Genomic DNA, 14,695 nt, shown 5'->3' with positions numbered 1-14,695 from the left:
TGAGCTTTTTGCCTTGCTGGTGGTCATGCTATTTAGGTTTTAACTGTGCAGCCATGTCGCGCACACATACATAGTACATCACAGGTGTCTTCTCATCATTCTGCCCCCTTCATTCTCAACTCACCTCCCTTTACCTCTGAAGCATCCCGTCCATAGGTTGTTTCTATTGTCCCATGGTACATCCAGTTCCAACCTCACACCCAAATACTGCCCACCTTCTACCTAACTGGGTCACACTAAAATAGTATGCATGCCCAGCCCTCTACCCACGGTGTATTTGAAAGAGATGTCAGTGCTACAGTAAAAGTGTCTTAGTCGTGATGAATCACAATTGTAATCCTAGCTCTCCAAAGAAAAGTTGTGAGCTCAAGGCCAGCCTTGACTACTTAGTGAGAATATATCTCAAAAAAGAAAAAAAGTACCATCTATAACACACACTTTGCAGAACAGGAAACCGAGATCTAGCCTAGGATATGACTTTGTAACAGCAAACAGACAGTGGTAGGGCCAGAACCAGAAAGCTATAGGCTCCTTTGCCCAGTTATCTGGAACATCACAATCATGACAAAACTGAGTTTGACCAAGGACAAAGTTGAGTTGACAAAGACCTGTAATCCACCGTCCTTAGTCTGTCTTCAGAGGCTACAGTTACCAATTGCTCTGCACCCTCCTATTCATCAAGATTCCTGAGACACCTCTGAGAAGACACGCGAGACCAAGTCAATGAGTGGGGCCCAGAAAGAAGAAAAAGACTTTCGTTAAAAGAGGCACCATTCTACCTGTGGTGGATACAGAGGTGTGGTGGTTACAGAGGTGTGGTGGATACAGAGTGAGTAAGGATGGCCCCCGGAACTGGAACTGGGAAAGGTATCGTCAGAGGGAGCAGGAGAAACACTTCTCAGATGGAGAGACGTCTGGCTTGAGCTCCCGTGTCTCAGTCTCCCAAGTGCTGGGATTACAGGCTGGCTGGTGATTTATTTCCCTTCTTTAGTGTTCAGAAAGCTAGAACTAGGTAATTAAATAAAGCTTTAAATTAATCTAGGGTCAAGACCAGGTGGAAGCAGCGGAGGTTTGGGGCAGGAGAGTGTCAGAAAGACTGATTGAGCCATGCTATTAGTGATCCCCACTCTTCTCCTTCCCTTAACCTGTCCCTTTCAGGGCAAAGCTGACGATTTCTGGGCAGCGCCTCTGCCTTCAGACTGGCCTGCTTTTCACTTTCTTACCCTCAGTGTACCCTCAGATAGGTGGTGAAAAAAGTGGGTGAAGGGCTGCCGCTTTTACTGCTGGGGATAGAAATGGAGACCACAACCTTTATCACTGAGCTAATTATTCAGCCCGCCCTGCCTATATATTTCCACTTTATATTATGAAACAAGGTTACACTTCGGTGCTTTGGGTGGCACTGAATTCGTTTTGTGCTCCAGGCAGGATTTGAATTTTTAATTCTCCTGTTTCAGTCTCTCTCAAGTCCCTGGGATCACTGGCTTGCATCACTAGGTCAGACTTCTGAAGTGTCAAAATTTAATTTGGATATTTTTTGAGGAGTGAAGCCAGGAGGTTCTGGGCTCTCTGGTCTGTAATCGCAGCAAGGTGAAGCAATACCCTCATAACCCCTCTAGACCGTTAGTTTGGTCCTTAAACCAAGAAACTCAACCTTTTGCTGGGGTTGTGGCTGAGAGTAGGGCCGGAGAAATCACCGGTAAGAGGAAGAGGTAGCAAAGTAGAGGGGAATGCAGAAAATGGGTAAAGAAAATGCGAAGGCGAATAGACTGCAGACAGAGAAAGCAAGAACGAGGAGATAGTGGAAGATGAGGAAAGATAGAGAAAGGCTCAACAGACAGGAACCCCCGAGTGTGATGGAGCGAGAGCTAAGAAACTGCGAGCCTGACCGGCGCGGGCTTTGGGCACAGAGGAGCCAGGAGGTCGGAGCAACCCCAGCTGTCAGCCTGGAACAAAGGCCGGGGAGAGAGCAGGACAGGGTGCAGGCGGTGCGGGCCAATGAATGTCGTTGACTCTGGCCCCGCCCCACCCGTGCCCCGCCCCGCCCCGCCCCGCCGACGGCCGGGGACCCAGCGCCAGGGCCAGAGCTCCGGGACGAGCTGGCGGGCTCTGGGAGGCTCCGACAAGCTCACAGTCCGAAAGTTTCTCTGCCTTTCTGCTGCTCCTGGGAGTGTGACTTGAGCGACGCGGGATCCGCCGGCTCTGATAGCCCTCCAGAAAAAGAGAAAGGGGCTCTGCACAAAATACACCGAAAAATCAAAATCTGCAGCCATTTGCAGCTATCCCCGAGGCGGAGGAGGACAGACAGGTAAGGTACGGGTACCCAGGGTCCTGTTCCTCCTTCGTGCAGGGTCTACAGCCCTGCGGACAGCCCAGGCACAGGGAAGACTTCGCTCTCTACAGCATACCACTCTGGGAGTGAGTCCTCTCGTCTGTCGGTCTTTTGTCTGTCTGTGTCCGCGTCTGTCTAGGTGTCTTTGTCTCTACGTGTAACTATCGGGGTGGAGGGCAGTGGTAGGTGTGGAGGAGTCGTCTCCCCTGTCACTGCTTGTATTTCTAATCTGACCCCAGCCGGAAGGAAATGGTGTGCATCAGTCAATCCTTATGTCTTTGTCTGTCAGACCGGGGGTTCTCGCAAACCTGAATTTCATCTTGGAGACGTGCAGTAGGTGACAAGAATGTAGAGATGAAGAAATGAGAGGCGAGGAAGTGAGGCCACAGAGACTGGGGCCCCAGACAGAGGATCCAGCTGCTGGGGACTGGCTAGTGAACTTTACCTTGCTGGCTGGAACTTTGGATGTACATTGTGTCCGGAAGGAATAGGAATGAACTTGGACGGATACACAGATAGACAGACACACACAGACACACAGACATACCTCAGTTCACTCCTTTTTCTCATTCACCACAGGGAGTCAGATCCCCTCCCTTTTGCCTCTCATCTGCCCTGGCTTCACTCAGCAATAGAAACCCAAACACCACGGACCAGGTGATGTTTCGCCTCCCTGCTCCAAGTGGAAGAGATTAAACTGTGGCACATGTGAGCATTCTGCTCACCCACGGGTTGTCAGTCCACAATTTCCCAAGCACGAGAGGTGTTTAGGGATCCAAGAACCATGCCTTCTGCCCTCGGTCTTTCTCTGTGCTCCTTGGATTGCTGAGGAGCAGGCTCTGGGTTCTGGGTAGCTGTCATAGGGACTTATCCACCAGAGAGTCTCCCCTCCCTGGAAACACAATCTAGTCAGCCCATCCACAGAGAGATAAGCTGCCTGCATGCGGTCCTCCCAGCACCCAGATCCTGATGAGGGGGCTGCTGGTAAGGGATCTTGAGGATTTGTAACCTGAGCTTCCTTCAAGTTCAGAAACAATTTTCTGCAGGCAGACCGAAGGAAAATGGAGGTGTTTGAAAGGTGTGTGCACATGAGTACCAGAGTTAGAGTTTACAGGGGTAAGACTCTTCAGGGTTGGCACAGAGCAGAATGTGGGCAGGAGTCTGTGGGCAGAGAATGCACCCTAATCAGGCATGGCCCACACCTTGTATTTACCTAGCTCTTTCTTCTGACCATTTTCAGTGCATCATAGATGTTATCTCATTTGTTTCTCCTTTATCCTCACACCGTAACTACCACATTAGCATGAGATGTGATTTACTCCCGTGTCTGCCAGTGAAGAAACAGAGGCACCAAAACGGAAGGGTGTTCCCAGAGATCCCATAACTAATGAGAGCCAAGTCCACCATTAGTAAAATCCAAAAAAGCATGTCTTAGCTGTGGAGATGGGAGTATAGAGCACTCATCTGCTAGAGTTGAGAAGAACTGTTGGGGGGGGGGGAGGGCGGGGATTGAGAGCATCCTTCCGGAGGGTTCATGGAAGGACCAGACATTTGCTTTTGCTCAAGATGATTGTCTTTCCTGTTTCTAGCGTATGTCTTGGCGCCCTCTGCAAGGCAAACTGCTTTAGCCATTCAGTCTGTGCACCCTTGAGACTGAAGGAGGTCTCCTTGTGTGGCTATCTACCTCTGATGGTTGACAGGAGCTGAGGTAGAAGAAGTATGCTGTGGGGAGTGCTCGGGGTGTGCCAGTTCTCTGAGAGTGTGAAGAGTGCTCAGTTGCTATGCGGGGTTAAGAAGCGAGATGTCTGCATGTATGGGTGAAAAAGTAGATGGACTCTAACGACATAAAAATGGTCTCTGTTCCTGAAAATTTATTCTTTTGCCTTTGGGCGTGTTTAACAGTCACCCCACAGCTTTTCATTGGATGCTACAAAATGCAAGGCTTTGGGTCCCACAATGAAGCAGGAATAATATCATAGGCTGGGGTTAGTTTCCTTGAATGAGTGCTTCCCTGAAATTCAGGAGTTCTGTGTTTGAGCCCCTAACACTACATAAACCTTCATAGTTGGCACAGTATTATAACCAAACCTTGCTCAAGTGGTGGAGATAGGAGGATCAGAAATTCAAAGCCAGTCTTGACTACATAGGAAGTTCAGGATCAGCCTGTGCTACCGGAGACCATCTCAAATGCAGAAAACAATAACAAACAACCTAACAATAAAAAAAAAATACCAGATTAGGTCATGACAAATAATCTATTTTTAGCAACTTTAATCTAATTCATTTATGAATAATGTTGTAACAAAGTTTAATACCATCCACTGAGTACCGTCGAATCTCACACCATTGGTTTAACCACAGGCATCTGCCACTGTAGGTTAGTCCCCCAACCATCTTGCCCTTAGGTTCAGATCCCATTTCTTCTTCTGAGATATTTCTGCTATTTGGTGCTGCCATCACAGTGACTCATTGTCTCCCCAAGAAGTCCAGGGTTTCTGGGGAGGAAAACCACACAGTGAGTTCTTAGCTCAGAGTATAGTGTCTACCTACTCTTTCTGTGTGTTTGTCAACTCACGAGAGCAAATGTGGGAGGAGGAGGTTCTAGACCCAGTGTAGACCTGGGGTCTGGAGTTTGTGCCTTCAGAGCTCCAGGCAAGCAGTTGCAGAACAATGGTAAGGGATTTAGCAAAAAAGGAAATTTTCAACTGCCTGGGGACTCCTTTAGGCCATTTACATTTCAGCACTTTGAGTTTGTCGCCTTTGAATGGGTCTCCTTGGTGCTACACTTTGGACACTGGGGATTCCTTGGAGAATGTGAACTGCTGTTGGGTTTGGGGAGGTAATGTGGCCCTGCTTTAAGCTTTATGCTTCACATGCTCTTAGCATTGTTGGTAACGATGTCTCCTATTGTGATAACCACATATGCTCTCAGGAGCCCATGAGCATCTCAGTTTTTCTTTGGGAGAGCATTTCTCGTGCTTGATAACCTGAATTTCATTGTTATTTCATTAAAAATTGAGACAGGGACTCAAGTAGCTCAGGCTGTCCTGAAACTTGTTATGTAGCTAAGAATGACTTTGAATTTCTTTCACTAATACTTAGATGATTGGCGTGTGCCACTACACCTAATTAGTTCAGTACTAGGGATCAAACCCAGGTCTCCATGCAAGTGCTCCTAAGTGAGCTATGCCCCCAGCTCTCATTTGTTAAAGGTCTCGCCCATGTCAGGTGCTAGAGACATGGGCGATAGTGTTGAAGAGGTGAACTAATGCACTGAGCCTAAAATTGGTAATGTTAGAAAGAATTAATTAAGGACAATCCCACTGAACCATCCCACACTAACTTTAATACAACAGTTGTCTCAAGATGGAGGTGAACTGAAGATGCCAGAGAGGAGGTAGGTGGTCAGGACTCGGCCTAGAAGATGAACCTAAGCAGGTGTGTCATGACAGTGGGTAGAAGAGTCAGGTCAGCATTCTGCTTGCAGCTGAGAGCTGAAGAGAGCCTTCTGGGGCTCTACACCCTCCTCATGACAGTTGGAGAATGAAAAGTGGGAGGGAACTAGTTCTTGTAAGTTTGCAGTTTGGCCCCCACAGCAACTTCTTTAAGTTTTTGGGGAGTGGGCAAGAGACCTTGCCTAAACTCAGGCCTGGCTGGGCTGGCCTCCCAGACCCTTTAGCAGAGTCACCTTTGTAGGCGTCTGTTCCCCTAGATCCTGGCTTCCACCTCCTTAGATAACTCCAGAGCAGTGAGGAGGAGTTGGGAGGTCTTGCCAACCAACAGCTACAACTGCCTGGGAAGCAATGTGTATCAAGACTTTTTTGAGTTTCTTTTTTCTCTTTAGCTTTTTGGGGTCAGGACCATATATAACCCAGGTTGGCTTTGAACTGTCTGTTCCCTCCCCACAAGTCTTGAAGTCCCGATCCTCCAGGACCAGCCTCTCAAGTGTTAGGATTAGAGTTGTGCCTATGCCGGTTGTGGTGGCACACGCCGGTAGGATTTGCTGAAGGAGTCAGAGGCAGGAGGATCACGAGTTCAAGGACAGCCTGGGCTACACATTAAAAAAAAGAAAAAAAAAAAAAAAGAGTTGTGCCTACATAGTCCCAGGTTTGCTTTTGGATGGATCCAGACTTCCCCAAACAATTTGTTTTTCTCCCTCTCCGTCTCCCTCTCCTTCTCCCTCTCCCTTTCCTCCTCCCTCCCTTTCTCCTCCTCCTCTTTCCTCCTCCTCCTCCTCCTCCTCCTTCTTCTTCTTCTCCCTCTCTCTCTCTCTCTCTCTCTCTCTCTCTCTCTCTCTCTTTTATAGAAAGTACACTTTCAAAGAGGACTTCCTGCTACCATCATTGATAACATCCAACTGCCCTATACTGAGTAAGGCGAAGGAATTCACCCAGGGTTTTCCACTGAGCATTGAAGCCAACTGGCGTTGAGTACTGGTTGTAATATAGTTATGAGGTTATTGGGATTCATTGGTTTTTCTTTCTTCTCCATTTGTCAGTAGGGAATGGTGCTTGATATAGAACTCGGGCCCTTGCACATGCTAGGAATGTATGTCCCTTAGCACAGAGCTGCTCTCTCAGCCCCTGATCTTATTAATTAATTAAATAGATTTAAGCTCCCTACATCATTGACAAAGGCCTAATAAACAAAGAAAGAGATATCTTTAAATTTGGGGCCAGCATTCACATGGTGAAAGGAGAGACCTGACCCTTATAAAGTACCCTTAGCATCAAGCATGCATGGCTCCAAATAAATAAATAATAAGTTAAATTTAAATTATAAGAGCATAGCTACTCTAATAAATATGTAATTTGAGGATGATAAAGGCCTCAAACTTTTCTTTAATTTTATTGTGCTTCTTTTATCCCCTCAGCGTTATATATCTCATATATCTGTTAAACTCAGATCAAGCCAGGAAGTAGCCAAGGATGAGATATCTATTTGGGGTTTGCTTTAAAGAATGCTTTCTGTGTGTTAGATTTCTCCTTAAATTTGGTAAGTTCATGTGATTTATTGATCAAGTTCACACTGAAACTAGAGCCAATGCTTCCTCCAAGGAAGCCGAGATAATGTATATAGCAGGTAAGTTCCAGAATAAAACGAGGCCACAGCCTCTCTGCTGGGAGTCCACACATGGTGTGGAAGGCAGACTAGAGTTTATCACAGACGGAAGGGTCCCCCAGCTGAGGACTGAGTGGTATAGGAAGAAAGGGTTGGTGGGAGAATGGAAGGAGACAGCACAGAGAGAGGGTTGTTCTAATGGGTACAGTACATGTCTGACTTTTCTTACTAAGTGACAGGCTAAATTGGCACCTAAGCTGCTGTGATGTGGGCTGTGTCCACTACCTGGAACAAGGGCTGTCCTTTGCAGAACACCAGTAGATTTTCTTTGTCACTTTATCACGTGGAAAAGAAGACTGCCCTGAGAGCAACTGATAGAGCTCATCATGTTCTCTCTCTCTCTCTCTCTCTCTCTCTCTCTCTCTCTCTCTCCCTCTCCCTCTCCCTCTCCCTCTCCCTCCCTCCCTCTTTCTCTCTCTCTCCTTCCCCCCTCCAATTCATTCATCCCCTCTCCTGTGATACCCATGCACAAAGGCACCATTTCAACATGTGACACAGAACTTCTGTGACTCTCAAGATCCTAAGACCCAAAGATCCACACCCTGTCTTCCTGAATGCCCTCTCTGTGGCATGACCTGAGGTGTGGGCAGTCAGCCCACACCCTAACACCACAGAACCTCAAATTTCTACCATCCCTAAAGCAGTTTTGGGTAACTATGAATTCTTCACAGCTGTAGTTCCTCCCAGGGCAGAACCAGTCTGGTTGAAACGCTCAGCTTAAGGGACATACAAGAAAGGGATCCCTCAAGTGGAACTGAGATGAAGGATGGGGGGGTGCGCTTTGCTCTTGGCTCTGAAACCCCATGCATGCATCTCATCCAGGTGGCAGGTGCGGCTCCTGCCCCAGGCACTCAGGGCAGGGCTGTGTACTTGGCTCGGTGGCCTGCTGGCTTTGGGGGCAGCTTCCCTCTCTTTGCTGTTGCAAAGTCATTTGATGCTAAATCACCCTCCTCCTGGCACCCTGGTCTGCTAAATTGGTCTCAACTTGCTGTACTTCCACCCACCACCTTAGTCATTATTCGCTGGCAGCATTCAGAGTGGGTGTAAAGCAACCGAACATTATATTCCTGCTGTAAAGAGAGAGAATTGAGTATAGACATGCACAGAGGGGAGAAAGGCAAGGAGGTAAGAGGGAGAGAAAGGGGGCAGGGAGACAAAGCTTAGGGTTTGCCAGTACCTTTCCCTGGAGAGCCCAGTGACATTAGTGGGCCATATGTCAGGGAGACAGCACATCTGAGGGGACATCCCTGCTGAATTGGAAGGTGGGAAGGCCAAGAGACCCAGGGAGAGAAAGTCCTTCAATTCTGTAGTATGAACTTGTTACCCCTTGCGCATTTGTCCTCTTGTGTTAGGATTTAGCCTTTCAGCCCCGTCTTTCCTCCCGGCTGAGATGATAAGCCCTTTATAAGAATGAGTGCCACGTGTCCAGTGTCCTGGTACAGGCTGAATTCAGCCTGCTGAGATGGTAGCCAGGCTTCTGGTCACCCTTTAGGTTTTCCTGTGCTAGCCAAGGCACACAGTCAGGAGGCAGAGCCAAGGCACACAGTCAGGAGGCAGAAAGCAGTGTTGGGGAATCCTGAGGAGCTTGGGTACCGTTTCAGTCAGGAAGCTTAGGGGAGAGAATTACACACAGATCACTCAGGGCAGAGAAACAGAAACTCTGCCACCCAATCCTACCCCAACCCCACCCCCAAGGCAGGGAACTTCCTTCAGAACGTGTGTTATACCCAATATTGGACTGGGGCTTGCAGGAGCTGGATAGCAGAGTAGGTTCTCAGCATCTGGGGCTGTGGTAGGGAGGAAAGAGCAACATGAAGAGCAGTTACTATACGATGCTGATGGCGTGGGTGGGTTTGCTCACCCAGGAAGAGGAACACAGCCCTAACCCAAGAGGCCTTGAGAGCTAGTGTGCTCCTGGACTCAAGATCCTTCTTTCCAGCCCCCTGCTTGAACAAGATAATAGAGAAATCCTGAGACAAGTGCCCCAACACAGCTAGGGAGCCCAGAGCACTAAAAGTTGTCAAGGGGAAAAGAGACCCCGAGCCCCAGGGCGCCTAAGAAGTGATTCCATCTTAAGCGGGGGGGTGTGTGTGTGTGTGTGTGTGTGTGTGTGTGTGTCCACTCTCTCCCTGAGCAGCAGGATCCTGGAGAGAAGTGCTTCAGAAGAGAATTTGAAACGCAGAACAGGTATCTTATTATTGCAGCATTTAGATGTTAGTTCCAGGAGCCTCTAACGAAGGGACAAGGGCATCTCAGCAGTGCAAGTGGAGGAGGTAGGGAGGTTTGTACTGGGCTCACAGCAACTTGAGACACCACCTCCTCCTTACAGATCAAAATTCTCTGAGCCTTAAGGCGTCTGTGGCTCAGGCAGACAGGCCTCACCCCTGGCAGGTGGGGGGGAAAACCCGAGAAGCCCCTCCCACCTCCATCTGCACAGTAAAGGGAACTAGTTACTGAAGGAGGCCCAGGAAAGAGCTTCCAGCTGCCTTGGGCTCCTCCCCTAGCCAGACTTGCAGCTGCCTCTTGAATACGTCTCAACAGCCAGTGGCTGGTGGGCAGGTGTGGGCAGCGCCCAAGGCTTTTCTTCAATTTGTCGCGTATCCGATTAGGAGAGCTGTGTGTGCAGCCTCCCTGAGCTCTCCAGCAGGACCCGCTGACCTCTGTTGACTTAGAAATCTCCTGGAGTTACTTTTACACAGGATATACAATCAAGGATTCAAGTCTAAGGTTGTAGATTTTCAGAGAACTAAAAAGCCTGCCAGACTTCAAGGGTAGAATTCCTAAATAGCATTCTTTCTGTAACACCCATTCCTTGCCCCTCATCACCCCATAACAATTGTTCCCCAAGTTATTTTTAAGCTACGCAGCTCTAAGAAGTCTCATTTAGAACTCCAAGAGCCCAATCCCTTTCCATTTAACTCCATTCTTTTTTTTTTTTTAAAGATTTATTTATTTATTATATGTAAGTACACTGTAGCTGTCTTCAGACACACCGGAAGAGGGCATCAGATCTTATTATGGGTGTTTGTGAGCCACCATGTGGTTGCTGGGATTTGAACTCTGCACCTTTGGAAGAGCACTCGGGTGCTCTTACCCACTGAGCCATCTCACCAGCCCCTTAACTCCATTCTTAAAATCCTAGGGTAATCAATAGATTCTAGGTCCCAGGAACAGTAGATGTATATCTGCCACAAGGAGTCCCTGGTCTGGTGCTGTGGATGACACAAGTATTCTCTCTCTCTCTCTCTCTCTCTCTCTCTCTCTCTCTCTCTCTCTTAGATTTATTTATTTTTGTGTATAGCTGTACAGATGGTTATGAGCCACCATGTGCTGCTTGGATTTGAACTCAGGGCCTCCGGAAGAGCAGTCAGTGCTCTTAACTGCTGAGTCATCTCTCCAGCCCGAGACAAGTACTTTTTTGTATGTTTTGAGACAGTCTTTAGGTTAGGTTGCCCTCAGCCTTCCTATGCAGCTGGGAATGACGTTGAACTTTTGATCCTTTTTCTCTACCTTCCAAGTGTTGCTATTATAGACTTGTGGCCAGTTTTTTACGGTGCTGGGGATCAAACCCAGTACTCTGCGCCTATTGGGCAAGCAGGCCACCAACTGATCTACATCCCTGGGCACTGACAAGCACGCCACCCATGCTGGGTAAAAGGAATCTTTGTAAAGTGTTTTCCTGGAGGGCACAGAGCTTGAGAAGATCTGACAGAGAAGGATGTCACTGTCCAATGGATGAATCGTGGGATGGTAGCATAGCTGACAAGAGGCAATGTGGCAGCCAACCTTGCATGATCTGTTGGAATCAGATGGAGAGGGGCCTGTGCTCGACTGTTAAGTATACATGCTATTTGGGAGACAGAGAGGCAGCCAGTAGACCTTGGCTAGAGCCATGGAGTATATGGAGATCTGAAGACTACTTGAGGCTGCTCTCAAGAAGTGCTTATTTGAAAGCTATTCTCTCCTACTGTTCCCTCCGGGGAACACCACAGCGGGTGTTCACAGAGCCCCTGTGGCCTGGACTGTTTGTGTAGCTGAGGCTTCAAGGAGGAGTAAACTCCTACTGCAAGGCCAAGGCCAAGGTGCTGGGCCCTGTATTTACCGATCTAACGCTACATGACTGACACCTTTCTGCTTGGACCTGCATAAGATCAAAAAGGATTCCATGAGAAACAAAGCAAGCTAGAGAGACACACTTGCCTGACTTGGCCTATCTTTGGATCCCCAAAGCCCCAGTGCTGTGAGAGGGAGGGCTAAGACAAACAGATCTATGGGGAACTCATAAGGCAGATAACATGGCCTGTGTCAAAAAATTCCAGACCAGCCAAGTATCCTCTCTCTCAAAAAAAAAAAAAAAAAAAAGGTTGGAGTGAGGGTCAGAGAAATGGCTTCACATGTAAAATGGTGGCCCGGATTTTTGTCTGGAGTGCACTTAAGGGTGGAAGACACATGCACGCCCATACATGCATAAAGTATAACATAGAAACTGCCTGTGGGCTGGTGAGATGGCTCAGTGGGTAAGAGCACCCGACTGCTCTTCTGAAGGTCCGGAGTTCAAATCCCAGCAACCACATGGTGGCTCACAACCATCCTTAACAAGATCTGATGCCCTCTTCTGGAGTGTCTGAAGACAGCTACAGTGTACTTACATATAATAAATAAATAAATCCTTAAAAAAAAATTATTATTTAAAAAAAAAAAAAAAAGAAAAGAAACTGCCTGTGCCTGGCACCCAAAGTTGCCCTCTGACCTCTACATACGAACCATGTACACGTACCAGCACATGCACCTTTACACATGACTGCACACAGAATCTGAAACAGAACAATGTAGATGGAGACAGAGGAAACCCAGAAAAGGGGAAGGATTTGCTCAGACTCCCTCATAACTAGTATTCCAGACTCACTCACACTTTGTGGACTAAGTGTGAAGAGCCAAAAGAGTCCATGAGATCCTGACTCCCCAAGGCTTGGGCAGAGTTTTCCTACGGATATAAATATGTGTGCATCATCTCTCCAGGTTTTTTGAAAATTTCTCCCAAGTAAAGAGATTCCTAGAACCTGAATGATAGCTCCGTCCTGTGGCCTCCATTCTTTTCTGCCCGCTGTGTGTGGGGGGTGTGGGGGGGTGGTATGTGTTTTAGACATCTTTCCTCATATTTCCCTGCCATCTCTTGTCCTCCCAAGGATGTGAGCAGTTCCCAGCTCATGTGACAGTGAAGGATTGCTGTGCCCATTATAATGGCTACCATATAGCGCTTTATACAATGACACGCAGTTCCTAGGCACTGTCTCCAATGTATATAGCTTTCTTGTTGCCAGTCCATGGCATTCTCTACCCAGACAAAGCACAGAGAGAGATTCCCATTTGGACTTGCCTTGATATGGTTTAGGATATGCCTGCCTTGATGTGTTTTAGGATGGGGATGGACCTCTATCAGGCTCAGCCGAACAAAGTGCCAGGGCAGCCTTGCACTCCTCAGAAGCCACCTGCAACCATGCCATGCCATGCCATGCTGTCTGTCTCCAGGGGGAGTTTCCCTTAACCAGGCAGCAACCTGCTACCTGGTAGGAGACTAGATGAGCCCTAAAGACATATATATATATGCACCAACCCTATTGATCAGCTAGGGAGGGTGGTAGTGATTAAAAAAAAGAGGGTTTGGATTTAGGAAAACAATTGATAAAACATTTGTGGTATTTAATTTTAATTGTCACACTTGACACAATCTATAACCACCTAGAAAGAGAGTCTCAGTGAAGAATGTTCTACATCAGGCTGGCCTGTGAGGAATTGTCTTTTCCTTTTTCTTTACATGTTCACTTTTTAAAAAAAAAAAAATTGGATATTTTCTTTATTTACATTTCAAATGTTTTCCCCTTTCTAGGTCTCCTCTTTGGAAATCCTCTATCACATCCTCCTTCTCCCTGCCTCAGTGAGGGTGCTCCCCATCCACCCACCCACTCCCATCTTTCCACCCTGGCATTCCCCTACACTGGGGCATAGAACTCCCTCAGGCCCAAGGGCCTCTCATCCCACTGAAGTTCAACAAGGCCATCCTCTGCCACATATGCTGCCAGAGCCATGGGTCCATGAGGAATTATCTTGATTATAATATTAACAGATGTGTAAATGTGGGCAAACTCAGACTAGAAGATATATGTGTGTGTGTGTATGTGTATACATATATATAATTCATATATATATGAATAATAAAGAAAAAGAAGCCATCAAATTGAGGAGTGAGGAAGGACATGGGAGGGATTAGAGAAGCAAAGGAGAGGGAGGAAATGATTTAATTGTATTTTAATTTAAAATTGCTTGATAAAAAGTAAAAGTTTATGGTACCATTCCCTGGCTTTGGGTCTTGAGTCAGAGATGAGCAGGGGGAGAGATGTGAGCAGTAGGCATGGACAGCAGGTCTGGGGTCTGGCCTTGACTTGCCTTCACCAGACTGTAACCTGGAGTTGTAAACTAAATAACTCTTTACGCTAAATTGATTTTCTGTCCGTGTGTTTTATCGCAGCAAGAGAAGTAAAGCTAGGGCTCAGGGCTTTAGGACCTAGCCGTGCTACTAGTGGCTGTGTGCTGTGGGCTAGGGGCGAGGTCACTTGGCCTCTCTGAACTTCAGTGTTGTATTTGCAAAATAAATTGCTATGGGACTCACCTGAGCCAGTGGAAGCAAAATCATGTGAAACAGAATGGTAGCCCAATTTGTCTGCCTTTCCCTTCCCCACCACCATTAGTTTCAATGAAAGCAAAATGCCTTAAGCTGAAGTCCCTGTGTGTGGAGAGGGTCCCGAGGGCTTCCTGGGGGCCAGGGACAGACAGATTTAGGGTCAGGCTGCGCATTAACATTTTTTATCAGTTTTCTCTGGTGATCTGTGTGGTTCTGGTGATTGGAACATGTAACACCTGAAAACTGGCAAGGGGTCATTTTCAATTCTGTCCACCTGATCTCCAGCTCACTTGTCCATTTAACTAACTGTGTAAGGATGCTGGGTAATGGGCTGGCATGATTGTCTTGAAGTCAGAACTGAAAATGGATCTCTTACTCTGAGTGGCTAGTGCGGAATGCACAGGATGGGAGGATAGGGCCGGGGACCATGCAAGCCAGCTGGGCTTCCCACCAAAGACAGGGAACTCCATCTCAATCAGGATGTGCACAGATGCAGGGTGGAAGCTCTTTATTTACCCCAACTGACCATTGCCTGGAAAGGGGTTTACTACTCCTCCTCCTCC

General features: G+C 47.5%; 1 protein-coding gene across 1 annotated transcript in view; it reads left to right on the top strand.

The window, feature by feature from the left end:
* The first annotated feature begins 2,076 nt into the window (after positions 1–2,076).
* Positions 2,077–14,695, top strand: part of Lzts1 (leucine zipper tumor suppressor 1) — a 54,137-nt gene continuing 41,518 nt past the window's right edge. Inside the window, exon 1 of the mRNA XM_021219238.2 lies at positions 2,077–2,308. The gene's annotated coding sequence lies outside the window, so the exon portion shown is untranslated. The remainder of the gene's footprint in view (positions 2,309–14,695) is intronic.

Source organism: Mus pahari, chromosome 19 (assembly GCF_900095145.1).
Source record: "Mus pahari chromosome 19, PAHARI_EIJ_v1.1, whole genome shotgun sequence".
NCBI lineage: Eukaryota > Metazoa > Chordata > Mammalia > Rodentia > Muridae > Mus > Mus pahari.
This window is presented reverse-complemented; position numbering and strand designations above follow the sequence as displayed.